We start from the raw sequence: 16,105 nt of genomic DNA, 5'->3' as shown, positions 1-16,105 counted from the left end.
TTGGGCCCCGGGCACTGGGCATCACAGGGCTTGGCCGGCCCTCTCTGACCCGAAAGCACCGGGGTGCGGTTCAGCCAGGGGCGCAGGCAGCAGGGTGGGCATCGCGTAGCACGTGGCAACAGGTGCAGTGTGGTCCCGGGCAGACGCGGGGGGGGGGGCGGGGTGCTTTGGGCGCGGGAGCCGCGGGAGATCGCAGGGGCCTGGCTGAAGTCTCGGGGCCCACGCTACAGACGCGCGCCTAGCAAGTTAGTTTTGGGGCGCCGCCCCCTCGGGGCCGCCTCTGGGGAGCCGCCGCGGGCTGGGCCAGGCCACCCAGCTCTGGGTCTCCGAGCTTCCCGGACTCCCCGCCCTCACTCCTCCCCCCTGGCGGCTGGGAGGTGGGGAGGCTAGGCATCCCCGGGCGGGTTCCCGTCCCGCAGCCGCCGCCGCCGGATGCTGGTGCGGGTCGGGGTCGAGCCGCGCCGCCCGGTGCACACGCCGCCCCGGTAGCTCCCGGGTTGCGCCCGCCGAGGGCGCCCTCCTCCAGCTTCGCGGTGTGGCTGCGGCTCCCAGGACCGAGCTGCTCTGGGCGCTGCGGGGGAGCGCGGTGGAGCCCATCCCGCCGTCCAACCCGGCCGTGGTGGGACTTCGGGAGAACTTGGAGCAAGGACGGAGACCGACACCCATTCACGGTGACCCGACTGGCTTTCGGGGGGCTGGCGGGTGCTTCAGGGGTTCAACAGGAGAGGAGGCAGCACTCACGTGGGGCCAGCGCAGGCCTCCGCAGGACAGACCCATGCGGATCTCGGAGCTGTCACCTTGACGGTGACCCGGGCGCTGGGCTTACAGTAGCTCGGAGACTGGCAGGTTGGCATCCTTTGCCGGAAGCTGCCCACCAGGCACTTGACCACCCCAGGGCCTTACAGCTGCAGGCGGCTTGCTGGAGCCAGTTCCCAGCTTATAGTCAGGGCAGAAAATGTGGGAGAAAAGAAATCGCTCTAGTTCCCTAGCTAGGTCCTCGCTACGCTGATTACTTGTGCTTTTCAAGCCCTATGGAAAAACCCACTGCAGTCACCTTAGGGGCTACTCGGTGGTGGACTTACTTAGAAGTTACTTTAGATCCTTTTGCCGTCCTCTGCTAGGTTCGTTTTTGATTTGTAATATATTACGAGAGTAATAATGAAGAATTTACTTTTTTTTTTCCCACTTAGCCTGCATAGTGGCACCTAGTCTGTAAAATACTATTTTTAAGTTAATGTTCTAAGCAAGGAAATTCCGTGCATTTGTTTGTCTAAAACCAGCATCTTAGGCTAAACAGGGGAAAAACAGCTTTCATGTTTTGCCAGGTGAATGGAGTTCAATCACGGTTATCAAATCGCAGCGCTGAGGGGGCGGTGGTGGGAGTGGATTCTGGGGAGTGAAAAAGAGGCGGGAGTCCTGCGCCCCACCAGACCTTCACTAGGCGTTTAAATAACCCAGACTACAGTATGGATCGCCCTAAAGGAGTTGCGTAATCGGAATTGCAGGTCTGTGGACAACTTTTCTCAGGGCTGAGAGCAGGAAATGGACTATTTAAAAGAAAATACCGTTTGTAAGGTACTTTATGGAGAAAAGCTTTATAGTTTTTTTTTCCTCAAGAACTCTATCCATAAGAAAAGTTATGCACCCCCACACCCCATTTTCTTACGCTGTAAAAAAAATAGGCATAGAATTTAGCTTAAAAATTTAGGGCGGGGCGTGGTGGCGCACGCCTTTAATCCCAGCACTCGGGAGGCAGAGGCAGGCGGATCTCTGTGAGTTCAAGGCCAGCCTGGTCTACATAGTGAGTTCCAGGACAGCTGGGGCTACAGGAAGACCTTGTCTCAAAAAGACAAAAAATAAATAAATAAAAAATAAAGCCGTGCCATGTGACACTCAATCTTAGCACACGGGAGGCAGAGACAGCAGTATTGCTGGGAGTTGGAGGCCAGCCTGATCTACATAGAGAGTTCCAGGCCAGCCATGGCTTCACAGTGACACTTTACCCCTACTCCCCAATTTTTAAAAATGTAATTTCTGTCAGTTTCCCCCACCTGTTCTTTCTGGGCTTTTTTTGCCTTGTGCTGTGAATGGATCCAAGGGCTTTGCATATGCCAAGCAAAAGCACCTGTTCCCTTAAAACCAGATTTTTGTGGAGAAAATAGTGTTTTTATTAATAATTCAGTGATAACTGGTAGTGTTTAATAGAATTGTGAAATTCTGGATAAATTTCATACAGTATTTCTTGGAAACTAAGGTGGAGTTCTTAGAATTCAACATTTAAGAAGTGTGTCACTTGGTAACCCTGCTTACTCTTATTTCAAAAGTTATGAATGGTTAATGTATACAATTTGGTACATTCAGAAAAGTGAAAAAAATTAAACAATTCCACAATTCACTTTTTTCTTTAACATTTGAAAATTTGCCCTTAGTATTAAGCCTTCAAAATCTCATTGTAGTGCTTAATATATTTAATGTTTAATATATTCTGTAGATGTATCCATTTAACTCTTATCTTGAAAGGTGAACTTTTCATCTCTAGTCACTGTTACTAAATATGTTCTTGCAACAGTTACCCTTTTTAAAACTTGGTCTGCAAATTGTTTCCTTAGGATTAAGTCCTTGGAATACAATTGGTGATTCGAAGGTTTCCTGATACTTTTTGACCATTTGCTTTCCAAAACTCTTCAATCAAAGTAAGTTTAGGAGCCCTCAGACTTCTCGTGTGATTATATTCTTGTTAACATGGATAATTATCCTTAAAAGGAAGTATTATTATCAGCTTTGCTATAAACAGTGCTCTCAGTATTTAAATTTTAATTTCTTTCATTACAAATGATATTGAGCACCCCCCAATCTATGTTTTCAGTTTCATTTCTTCTTGTTTGTTTTTTGTTTAGTTTTTTGTTTTTGAAACAGGGTCTCACTATGAAGCTCTGACTAGTCTGGAACTCTTTTAGACCAGGCTGGCCTTGAACACAGAGATCCTGCCTCTGCCTCCCGAGTGCTGGGATTAAAGGTATAAAATGCCACTCCCATCCTCATTTCTTTTTAATTCATTGTAGTACTAGATTTTTCTCTGGGATATTGGTGTTTTTCTGTTTATAAAACCCTTTTACAGGTTGTTACTAAACAGTCCAGTCCTACTGAAGATACTTTCCTCAATTTCTCTTTGCCTTATGGACAAATTTATAGTGTTGTTAACAGAAGTATGTTGTCAGTGTTGATGAACACATTGATCTCAAAACATAATTTTTAATATTTATAAATCATTGTTTAAGAACCATATGTGACTGTAGTAGATGTTTAAAATAATTTCTCCCTGAATTCTGAGTTAAGATTCTTTTAAATCTATTACAACTTCTGTGTCCTAGAGAAGACACTATTGCACAGTATTTTTGCATGTAGTAATGAGAAATTGCCAAGTGTGGTATATGCAATTAGGAACATTCTTGGAGCTGGAGAGATGGCTCAGCAGTTCATATTGCTCTTGCAGAGGACAGGAGTTCAGTTCCTAGCCATCACATCAGGCAACTCACAACTTCAGCTCCAAGGGATCCCTTTCTGGCCTCCATTGGTGTTACATAAAGATGCACTTACATTGCAGGCTAAACACTCATACACATAATTTCTTTTTTTAAAAAAAGAACAATATTGGGGCTGGATATATAGCTCAGCGGTTAAGAGCACTGACTGTTCTTGCAGAAGACCCAGGTTCCCATCCCAGCATCCACACGGCAGCTAACAACTGTCCATAACTCCAGTTCCAGGGGATCCGACAGCCTCTTCCATCCTCTTCAGGCATTGCACAACATAGGTGCACTTACATACATGCAGGCAATATATGCATATACATAAAAAAACGAATATCTTTTGAAATCAGAGAAGAACACTTTGGAGAAAGGTCACCTAAGTCTTAGGTGAGAGAGTCTTCTCAGTTCTTTGGGGCCTGTGGAACCCTGAAATGATGGATCACTCATCTGGACTTTGAAACACTCTATAGATATTTCCCCCTTGGAAATCCAGCAATTAGTCAAAGAATTGAATTAAACACAGGTATATAATGAAACTCTTGGGATGTATCAATAAGGTTGACATACCTAGTCTCTGTATACCCTAAAACTAAGAATCTGACAAAGACAGCATCTAAAGCCTATGGATTTTCTTGTGCTGTACTCTCCATCTGATGACCCTACCTATGTATCTTGCCAGTGTTAACAGAGTCGATAGAAAATTGTGCTTCTTAGTATTCTTGGAAAAACCTTTCAATTTGTTGGCTACCATTTTCAGTATGGTTGTATAGTCCACTGGACTTTTAAATGTGTTCATGGTGTTGTAATATAGTCTGTACTATATCAGTGGAGCCTAAAATTCAAAATTGAGAGATGTCTTTGCAGAAAACTTTAGTTAACACTTTTATGGTATCCAAAGAGGTGACATTGTGACTGCAAGAAGCCAGAGTGATCCAAAAATCTAGTATTTGTAAGAGGATTTGGATTGGAAAGAGACAAAGTCCTCATCATTAGCCTATATGATTTCTTTCAAAGCCATAGTTATGTGACAACGGGTTGTCTGTGTCTGGTTAGGTTACAAGTAGAGTCAGATGTGATGATGTACACCTGAAATCCTAGCACGTTGGCAGTAGATGCAGGAAAATCAAGAGTTCAAGGCTAGTGTCAGCTAGATAGAAAGATACTTCAGGATCTGTTTGGGATATTTGAGAATCTATCCAAAAAATAAAAGTAAGTCTACAGATTTCAGGTACAATGGACCTATTCTAAATGGACTGATCAGAAATGGACTGATCAGAGGACAAATCTTTCTGGTTTTTCCTCTAAGTGCTTTTGGATTTCTGTGTAACAACTCAAATGGTTACAGACTTTCTGATGATTCACAAATATTAGTTCTTCTGACTTGATTGTCTCCTGTGCAAGTGAATTTATTACTGAAATTGAAATCATGTATGTACCAATAAACTATTAGCTATACAAAAAAATAAGAACCAGAATTTACATCTCAGGGATTGAAAGTCTTTGAGATTTATGACTGTGGATTATACAAATCTGTTTAATAGTCCATTTGTAGTTTTCACCAGGTTTTGCTTTTTATATTAATTATTGTAGTTTTACACTGAATTGATGATACAAGTATTTTCCTGCTGTCCAAATTCATATATAGTTTGATTTTTCCAAAATGAATTTCTAACACTATTCATAGGTTAAGCTATTTGAAAGGGATGAAAAGCCCAGCCTTGAGCTATTTCTACTGTGCAAGCTTTTGTGTGCCCTATAGATTTTTAAAGGCCCCACTGAAGGGAGGCTCTTCTCCCTCAGAGTCTGAGTCCCTTTCTTTTGTTCTTTCCTTAGACTCTAGGGGTAAGTATGTGAGCTGAGAAGAAGTTGGTGTTAGGGTGTATGTTGAGGACAACTAGAGGTACCTACATACTCTCTCTGGAGGCAGGTGGGCCTAGGAAAACATAACACTCACCTGGCAGGTACTTGGGCACTGATAAAAGTATGACTCCAGAGAGAGAGCCCTGGCGACTGAGGATGTGTAATTATGATCTCAGCTAGTTAGGATGGTATGGCCTCAGCCTGAGATCTGGCTGATTTGAAAATCCTTTGACAAGAGGTCTCCATCCTTTGCTTAGGATGGTCCAATATAAATAAGGAACGAATGTGACTAATTTTTGTTTTGTCTTTGTTTATCTGAGACAGGGTCTCCCTGCAGCTCCAGCTGGTCTGAAACTTGCTATGTAGACCAGGCTGGCCTCCATCTCACAGAGATTTGCCTGTCTCTGCCTCCCAAGCGCTAGGACTAAAGGCATGCACCACCACTCCCAGTGACACCTTTTTTTTTTTTTTTTTTTTTTTTTTTTTTGATAGCGTCTCCCTTAGCACCAGTCTGTCTGGGACTCACTTTGTAGACCAAGCTGGCCTTGATTTCACAGAGATTCTCCTGCCTCTGCCTCCCAAGTATAGAGATCAAAGGTGTGTACCACCTCACACTATAGATGAGTGTGACTATTTCTTCTTCCAAATGTTTATTTCTAAACCAAATTTTATAAAAGATTACCTTGTGATAGTTACTAGTTTTAAAAATTATTTCAATATTTATTATTTGAAGTCAGTAATCACAGCTTCTCATGTGAATAGTTTTCCATGATGACATGATGTATGACTTTAATGTATTCACTTGGTGGTCCGAGATGATGAAGAAAAAGATTTTTGTATTTTGAGATGATGGATTTGGAGATCGGTCTCTACTTTGTAGAAAAATACAGTCACATTTCATTTTTGTGTACCATGAACTAATTTTCATTTTGTGATTGCCTTGATGTCTAAGTATTAATCAAGGCAGAAGGATTTACTGAACACATTGAATATAAATAAGCCTGGAGCCTTTTCACTTAATAGCTTTCAAATACTCCAGAAGCACTTTTAGGCATACAAATCTTTTACATAAAAACCTTTTTGTTGCTGGGTGTGGTGGTGCATGCCTTTAATCCCAGCACTTGGGAGGCAGAGGCAGGCAGATCTCTGTGAGTTCAAGGCCAGCCTGGTCTACATAGTGAGTTCCAGGACAGCTGGAGCTATAGGGAGAACCTGTCTCAAAAAGACCAAAAAAAAAAAAAAAAAAAAAAAAAAACCCCAAAACCAAAAACCTTTTTGTTTATTAAAGCCAATCACTTTTCCTTGGACTATATTTAAGTTCTTTATTAGAGAATAATGAAAATGTTTGTTGATTGATTGATTGATTGATTGATTGAAGCAGGGTCTCATTATGTAGCTCTGGCTAGCCTGGAACTTACTATGTAGACCAGGTTAGCCTCAAACTCAGAGAGATCTACCTGTCTCTGCCTCCCAGGTAGGATTAAAGGCATGCACTACCTTGCCTGGAAAAATGTATTTATTTAAAAAGAAGATGCATTTAAATATTGTCAGCAGGCCCATTATCAATAGCCACACATTAGTTATATGAATTAAAGAAAATTACACATCTTGCCTTTTATATAACATAAACTATTTCATTTCGAGGCTGTAAAATTAAAAGATAGTTTTAAAGTTATTTTAAGTTTCTCTTAAAGAACCACCGCTTGCTTTGTGTAGATTTGACTAGAATTTTTTTTTTTTTTTTTGGTCCTTTTGAGACTGGGTCTCCCTGTAGACCCAGCTGTCCTGGAACTCACTATGTAGACCAGGCTGGCCTTGAACTCACAGAGATCCACCTGCCTCTGCCTCCCAAGTGCTAAAATCTTTTTTAAAATTTATTTTATTTTATGTGTATGAGTGTTATGCCTGCATGTAGTGCAGTGCCCGCGGAGGTCAGAAGAGGCTGTCAGATCCCCTGGGACTGGAGTTATGGACACTTGTTAGCTGCCATGTGGGTGCTGGGATTTGAACCCAGGTCTTCTGTAAGAACAACCAGTGTTCTTAACTGCTGAGCTATCTCTCCAGCCCCTTGATTCGAATCTTTTTAAGCAGTGAAAGAAGCTGGGTCCTAAGGTTCTCAAACATACCTGGAAGGGGGCAAATAACTTCAAGTTTAGTAAACCAGAAATCATGCTGAGTTCATGTTGGGAGGCTCTGCTGAGTGGAAGGGCAGGCTGGTGAGCCTCTCACAGTGCCAGAGAGGAATATGGGAGAATGAGTTTCTAGACCACTGTATTACTTTGCTGTGCTTTTAAATACAGATATGTGTACATTGCAAATTGTATTGTAGGCTTGATGCAGAACTTACTTGTAATTACTGTGTAAGTTTGAAGGCCAATTGACCAGAATAAACCCTGATCTCCTTCAGTTAAGCATTTCAGGAAATGCTAAATGCTCAACGATGATGTTCTAAAGACACACAGCTGGACTCAAAAGAAGATTTAACAAGACAAGGTTTTTTTTTGGTCTTTTTGAAGCAGGATCTCCCTGTAGCCCCAGCTGTTCTAGAGCTCACTATGTAGACCAGGCTGGCCTTGAACTCAGAGAGATCCATCTGCCTCTGCCTCTTGAGTGCTGGCATTAAAGACGTCTGCCACCACACCCAGCTAAGATACATTCTTTTGTAAATAAGCGTAGCTTTAAAATGTTTGATGTGTTTGTTGAGTCTTGATTGTTGGGTTATTAACTTATCTTCTACACCTTTTGTACATTGGTAACTTGGTAATATTTAACTCAGGCGGTATTTACACATACACCAATCCTGGAAGAAAAATCAGTATTTCTCCACCATATGTCAGAGAAATTGTTCGTGAGATGTTGAGCAGTATTCAGTGTCACATGAGAAATTTTCTTTTCTGTTCATCTTGCAGATTTTTTGATGATTGTTAATCATTAATGGTATCAGGTTGAAACTCCATGTCCATTTAAAACATAACTCACTTGGCTAGCCTTGTGGAATAAAAATAGAAGCCAGTATAGACCCAAGCAATCTAAGAGAAGCCATTTAAACATGGACTCACCCTCTTCCCCACCTGTGTCAAGTTGACTGAGTTGTATTTGCCAGAATACTAGTTAAATCACCTCGTGCTATGAAAGTCTTATTTTTTTATTGTACAGCAAACTGTTCTGCTGCAATTGCCTCATTCTTACATTACAGAGCTGAAATGTATTTGCCTGTCACTAATAACCCAGTAGAGTAGAACTGAGTGAGGAATGCAGAAGGTCCTACTTGCTGATGAGGAAGAAGCATTGGAAAAATGCAAAATAGATTATAAAGAGCTGAATCTGGCAGGACCTCATGACCATGAGAAATGGACTTGTTTTTAATTAGAGCCTCAATCTAGACCCCCTGTAGAACAGGCCATCTATACATGTAGTTAGTTATTTTTCCCTGTTATTGGAGGTAATAAGCCATGAACAAAATCTTTTCTGTAGAATACCTCATTTGGAGCCCTTCCTGTGGTCAGAACACTGCACAAGGCAGTGAGGCAGAGCTGGGAAGCATTAGGCTCCAGTTCTCAGAGGATGCTGGTATTCGTGTTGCTGGAACTATTCCCTAGTACTGCTGTCATTGTGCCATATACTGGAAATTCCTCCTGCTGTCTTGACTAAGTTCTGGTAAGAAATGTGGCATCTACAGAATCCTTGCTGAGCTTAGTGACATTTGCCTATCCAAATTATTTGGGAGCCTGAGACAAGAGGACTGGGAATTCAAGGCCAGTGTGGGCAACAGAGTGACACCCTGCCTTAAAATAAAAAGTAAAAGGAGCTTTGGGGATATGGCTCAGTGGTAGAGCAGTTGACTCTGTGGTAGAGCAGGCATAAGACCCTGGGTTCAATCTCTACTAACCCCAAAAGTTCTCTAAAAAATTCCTTAATCATGTTTCCCTTTTCCTTCTTACCAGAGAACCTGAGGAACAGGACATTTACCGTGCACTGTGACTCTCCCCAATTTCTCTGAATATTGGTTGTGTTTATCTTTTCCGATATCTTCTGGTTACATTTTTTATGCTTTTTGAAACTAGGGTTTAAACTATGATGCTGGGTATATTTTTACTCTGTGCCAATACAGTCTGGAGCAAATTGTCTAAATGGTATCGTAATTTAAGGTTGTTTTTCTAGTTTCCGATACTAGCAGCTCTTTAAAACATTTATTTCCTTGCTACTTTTCTCCACTTTCCTCTTTGACTTCCCTTGCCCTCACCCTTTGTCAGGGTTACTTAGCAGGCGAAGAGAATGAAGGCAGCTGAGCTTCCAAAACTTGTGTTTTGGAAAAGGATGTGTTAGAGCAAAGTAGTGTAGAGCTGTTAGGTGCTAGAGTCCTCAGGACATCTGGCATGGCCGTGTGCAAATACTTACACAGAATTAATTCCACCTGTGATAATTTATTACAGTCTCCATTTTCACAGACAGTCACAAGTTGACAATTTCTCTTGAATAGAGATTTGGGCTGTTTTCTCTTTAGAGAGCTATATTTTTACAACTTATAGTCGAATCCAGATGACTTTTCAGTCTAGGAATGCTCTTTCTCATATTTCATTAAATAAGATTTGTGTTTGAGTAGTTTTGCATTTCTGTGAAATGTTCTGGTCACTCATTAGGATTTCTGATTATTGGACTTGATTTAATACTCTGAAGTAGTACTGAATTTTTTTGTATTACATTTAAGAAGTATTTCTGGCTTACTTTCTGGTGTTGCCTTATGAAGATAGTAATCTATGAAACAGGATTTGCTAACTTTTAAAATTCCAATATGAATATAAGGGTCTAGTCAACAAAAAGAGAATGGAGGTAGAAAAATGCTATGCTTTTTAATGAAAATGCAAAAATATTTTATACTGAAGCTGTGACTGTCTTGTTAGAAATTAACCTGAATATTAAAACTTATAATCTTGTAGCTACATAACTGAGAGAAAATGATTTGTTTTGTGGTCTTTTTCTTTCTTTTCTTTCTTTTTTTTTTTTTTTTTTTTTTTTTTTGATTTTTGAGATAAGGTCTTCCTGAAGCCCCAGTGGACCTGGAACTCACTGTGTAGGCCCAGCTGGCTTTGAACTCACAAAGATTCACCTGCTTCTGCCTCCCAAGGGCTGGGATTAAAGGGGTGTGCCACCATGCCTAGCTTTTATGGTCTTTTTTTTGAGACAGGGTCTCCCTGTAGCCCCAGCTGGCCTGGAACTCACTATGTAGACCAGGCTGATCCCAATTTCACAGAGAGAAAATGATTTCCTACTTACATAGTATGCCTCCCTTTTTTTTTTTTTTTTTTTTTTTGAGATAGGCTTTCAATACAGCCCAGGCTGACCTCAAACTCACTACATACTCAGTGATCACCTTGAACTCTTGATCTCCTGCCTCAGCCTCCCAAATACTGAGTTTATTAGGTGTGTGCTACCAGCACCAGGTTAGCTTAACTCTTATTTATCTTGAATGATTAGGCCTCTTAGCCACCCTTCAGTTTTGAGTATTGCTTCTCTTCCTGTTTTTTAAAAACTGATTTTGGAATAATAAAACAAATAGAAGTATTTCAGCAGTTAGCTCAATTTTTCTCATAGATTTCACTTAGAGACTTGGAGAAACATTTTTTTATAGAATTGTAAAAATTGTTATGGAAGCCAGAACACTTGGGGCAGGCAGATGTAACAGGGATGATACTTACTGAATAGTTAGACAAATCTGGGTGCATGCCTGTAATCTTCTGTGTTAGTGGGACTTTAGTAAGTTACCTCATCACCTCCTGTGCCCTAGTTGCCTGAAGGTGCCTTAGAGACAGTGCCTGATTCTTGATGCAAGGCTGCCACAGTGCCGGGCATTCAGAGGATGATCAATAGGTGCTAATTACCCTCCTTTGTCTCTTGTCTGAAATCTCTCTGGATTCACAGATAGATGTTCATGTAATTTATTACTTGGGTTTGGTGAGTGTTGTGTTTAATCTACTAGTGCTCTTGTAGGAATAAAAGTCTAGGCACAAGAGCTTAAATACCTTTCCCTTTTTCTTGAAAATAATTGGTTTGCACTGGGACATTTAACATTATTCTTCGACTCCAGTTTCGTCACTTTTTGGTTTTGAGTGTTGAACTTAGTGAGCTGCTGGTGTTTTCTTATGTTTGAGCTGTATTATTTATTTATTTATATTTTATGTTTATGAGTGTTTTGCCTGTATTAATGTAAAGTGGGTACAATGTCCACTGATGCCAGAAATGGACATTGGATCCCCTGGAACTGTAGTTAAAGACAGTTGATATCTGTCATGTGGGTGCTGGAAACCAAATCTTAGTCCTCTGTAAGAGCAGCCAATACCTAACCATTGAGCCCCCTCTCCAGCCCTGAGCTGTATCTTTTAAATCAAAGTAGGTGCTCCCATCTTTGCTAAAGATTGTAAACTATGTTGCAGGTTTACTACCAGCACATTCTAAAAGTGCTTAGAGTTGAGTCATCTCTTTGAACACGTGTACTTGTGGACTTTAAAGTACTAAAGACGACTCATCTCATTTTAAATCTTTAACTTTGCCCAAAACATTCATATTACAGAATTTCAATTGTAAATGCTCCAGTTTATATATGTATACACTAAGTGATTCTGAACTTTCCTCTTTCAGGCAAAATGAAATGGTTCCATATGTTCGGGGTAAGCACCTTGTAAACATGGCATATAATGAACATTTCCATTCAGCTAGCCCATCAGCCCTGCGTATTGGGAGAGCTGGTCATGAGAGCTCTGTTTTATGTATTCGGAAATTGGAGGTCAGAACTATTGGATACATGTTTAGTCTTATTTTAAGTTAGGGAATTGGGTCTAGTACCTAGAACTTCTATTCATCTGTTCCTTACTCCTAATACAAGACTGCTATGTTGACTAATACCAACAGAATAGTAAGTTATTGCTAGAGCCTTCTATGTATTTGTCCTGATGAGAGATCAGAGTTACATGCTAATATGGATATGTAAAAGTTCAAATGGCATAGCTTAGTTTATTTTTCCATTTTCTAACCACAGAACATGAAACAATGTTCAGTGTTGTAAGCCACTTAGATTAGTATCACAAGTGGAAAATTGACAGAGATCTTAACAATATGTCATTTTTTAAACTATGCAGTCTCCCTTTCCCCTTCCTTCTCCTCCATTTCTTTGAGACAGGGTCTCACTATGTAGCCTAGGATAGACTAGAACTCATGATCCTTCTGCCGCAGCCTCTTGTGTGCTAAGTGATCATCTTAGTTTACTTCTCTATTGCTTTGGTAAACAGCATGACCAAAAGCAACTTGGGGAAGAAGGGGCTTATTTCAGCTTACAGCTCCCAGGTCGTAATTTGTCACTGAGGCAAGTTGGAGCAGAAACTCAGGACAAGACAGGAATCTGGAGGCAAGAGTAGAAGCAGAGACCATGGAGAATGTCATTGGCTTGCTCCTCTGACCTGTGCCCAAGCTCCTGGGTTTTCTTTCTTTCTTTCTTTTTCTTTCTTTCTTTCTTTCTTTCTTTCTTTCTTTCTTTCTTTCTTTCTTTCTTCCTTCCTTCCTTCCTCCCCCTCCCTTCCCTTCCCTTCCCTCCCTCCTTCCTTCCTTCCTTCCTTCCTTCCTTCCTTCCTTCCTTCCTCCCCCTCCCTCCCCCCTTCCTCCCTCTCTCCCTCCCTTCCCTTTTCTTCCTTTCTCTTTCCTTCTCTCTCTCTTTCTTTCTTTCTGTTGGTGTTGTTTTTTGAGACAAAGTCTCCCTGTAGCCCCAGCTGACCCAGAACTCACTATGTAGACCAGACTGACCTCAATCTCACAGAGATCCACCTGACTCTGCCTCCCTTTTGGGGCTGGAGAGATGGCTCAATGGTTAAGAGCACTGGCTCTCTTGCAAAGGACACAGGTTCAGTTTCCAGCATCCACATGGCAGTTCCAGGGACCTTATGCCCTCTTCTGGACTCCATGGGCACTGCATGCACTGGTGCACTTAAACACATGCAGGCAAAACACTCACATAAGATAAAAATAAATAATTTTTTTACAACATTGATAATTAGTTACTTAATTGTCCTCTGTTTTATAGATAAGCACTCAAACATCTTTTTTGTTGTTGTTTTGAGATGAGTCTCCCTGTAGCCCCAGTTGGCCTGGAACTCACTGTGTAGACCAGTCTCGCCTTGATCTCATGGAGATCTGCCTCCCAAGTATTGGAACTAAAAGATATCTGGTTCACTCCAACATCTTGAATGTTGAATAAAGATTAATACTTGTTTCCAGGAATACTTTTGCTATAAAACCCTTGAATACTGTCTCCTTTTTTAAGCTATACAGAGGCAGGTAACTAGTGGGGAAAATGGTGGTAATCACGGATAAAATTTAACTAGAGGGTGAGGACTGGTGCCAGGTGGAACTGGAAGAGGTAACGCCCTGTAAGCCCCAGTTATAACTGTGTTTCAGTCATGACTTCTGGCCATAAAGACGATCAGGCCTCTGTCTCCCAGGTACCTCCTAAGGAATGTACAGTGTTGGGACTTTCAAAGTAGGCCCTTTATGGAGGCTAGCTCTTTTTTTGGCTGCGATGTGAGTTAGATGTGTGCATACATTGCCCTCCTCTAAAGATCAATGGAAAGCCTGACAGAGGAAATCGTTTTCAAGTAAAAGGTACAGGAAGTTGATGTTTAATAAAGGTTGGGAGGTAAGGTGAGGTGCCAGCTTGCCCAACTATATACACATAATGACATTTTTCAATTGGTCTTGGCATGATTTAGATGGAAAATTATTTCCTTTTAGCCAAATGGATTTTGAAGAGCTGTGACAACTGACCAAAGGTACTGAGCAAGGAGTGGTTTATGGTCATTTAACACTTTCTGGAAGAGGTTTTAATGGAGCCTTAAATCCTGCTCATGCTAATAATCTCAAATAACCTGTGTTACTGCCTTTTATGTAATTTCTTTAATAAGCTCACTATAACAGACAAAAGAATGCAGTTTTTATATCAAAGTCATTTCCCTAGTCTATATAGCCCTTGAGTACACCTGTTAAGCACTGGGTGCAAAGGGGTTGGTTTTAATTATTTACTTTCATAAATACAATGTGTCTACGTTGGCTCAGTACTGTTCTAGAAATTGATCTCTTTCAACTCTTGCAGGTAAGTTTACTGATTTTCATTTAAAAAGACTAACTTGGTTGGAATTATGAAGATTGTTTACATTATAATACCAAAAGACTAAGAACATGAAATACTGTTCATCTCTCTACCTGGAGAATTCCATTTACAGTGATCAACAGATTGTTCCAGGCACACTGACTTAGACTCTCAGAAATCTGTTGGCCTGTGACTATAGGCAATTGGCATTTGATCCTGACCTGTTTTTTAAAACAATTGTTCAATCTATGGCTATAGGAATGTCAAGGTGAAAATATTTAGGATGGGACAGTAAAGCATAGAATTCTGAATAAATAGCTAGAAATAGCAGTTAACAAGTGTAATTCATCTTCAAATATTTCAGTTAGGTAGGAAGGATTAGTTGGAAAGTAAATTATGATTACAGACTGAGAACCAAGAAAAAAAATAATCTGTTGGTTCTAACATTAAGTTCCAGAATATTTACTGTTGCTTGTTGGTTACATCTTTGGAAACAAAAGAGATAAAATTAAATACCATGAGACTGGACATGGTGGTGCACACCTGTAACCCCTCAGGAGGTTGAGGCAAGCGGATCCCATGTTGAACTTCAAAGCCAGCCTGGGCTGCATAGCAAGATCCTGTTTCTTAAAAAAAACATTTTTTAAGTGCCATGAAATGAAATGCCCCTAGATCAAGAGTATAGTTATCAGTTTTGTTAACTGCATATTGTGTAACCAACACATCATCTGGACTATAATATGCTCCTTACTCTGGAACATTTCTTTGGCCAGATAAACAAATTGTTGAGTTTTGGTCATCATTCAAGTGAAGTTAATAATTGTCATTCAAGGTTGTTAAATAACAATAGAAACTAACAACTGTGTGTTAGAAAGTTTCAAAAAGTTTAATTATAAAAAAATACTATAAAATGGATTATTTCTGTTATTTTTATTTTAGGTTTATGAGTGTTTTGCCTGCATGTATGTAAGTGTGCCACATGCATGCAATGCCTATAGAGGCTAGAAGAGGGTGTAGGAGTCCCTGGGACTGGTGTTACAGATGGTTGTTAGCCACCCTGTGGGTGCTGGGAATCAAACCTGGGTCCTCTGGAAGAACAGTAATGATTCTTACCACTGAGTCATCTCTCCAGCCCCTGAAACTCCATTTTTGAAAAAAAGTTTTACATATTTGAACTGAGTTCAATGTCTGTGGTTGTCTGTTAACTGTGCAGTTCTAGTTTAACTTCTCTAAAAGGCAAGGCGAGATGAGGAAGGTGGCTGTGCTGTGATTTGTGTAAGGGATCGTTAGTGTGAGAGTGCTTTGTGCATTTGGAAGAGCTGTGTGCATGTCGTCTGTGGAAGAGCTGCTGATTCCCCCTATCCTGGCCTCACCTGCTGCTGACTGTAGTCAGATAAGTGGCATTTACAACATGTCAGATTGGGCCTGCCTGTCAGTCCCTTGCTGTGCTGGTTACTGTTTACATGGCTTACTATTTCTCAAGCCTTCCTGACTGTTCAGAGTTTCAGATGCTTTTTCAGCCTTTAGGTCAGTTCACAATACCTGTCATCTATATTAGGAAAGAATTTTTTTTTTTTTTTTTGGT

General features: G+C 40.8%; 1 protein-coding gene across 3 annotated transcripts in view; it reads left to right on the top strand.

The window, feature by feature from the left end:
* Positions 1–426: 426 nt before the first annotated feature.
* Positions 427–16,105, top strand: part of Mtus1 (microtubule associated scaffold protein 1) — a 163,550-nt gene continuing 147,871 nt past the window's right edge. For all 3 annotated transcript variants that reach the window (XM_029554901.1, XM_008850840.3, XM_029554900.1), the window contains exon 1: positions 427–671. The gene's annotated coding sequence lies outside the window, so the exon portion shown is untranslated. The remainder of the gene's footprint in view (positions 672–16,105) is intronic.

Source organism: Nannospalax galili, unplaced genomic scaffold (assembly GCF_000622305.1).
Source record: "Nannospalax galili isolate Female #2095 unplaced genomic scaffold, S.galili_v1.0 scaffold1025, whole genome shotgun sequence".
Lineage (NCBI taxonomy): Eukaryota > Metazoa > Chordata > Mammalia > Rodentia > Spalacidae > Nannospalax > Nannospalax galili.
Note: the sequence above shows the minus strand (reverse complement) of the source record. Positions and strands in the feature narration are given on the sequence as shown.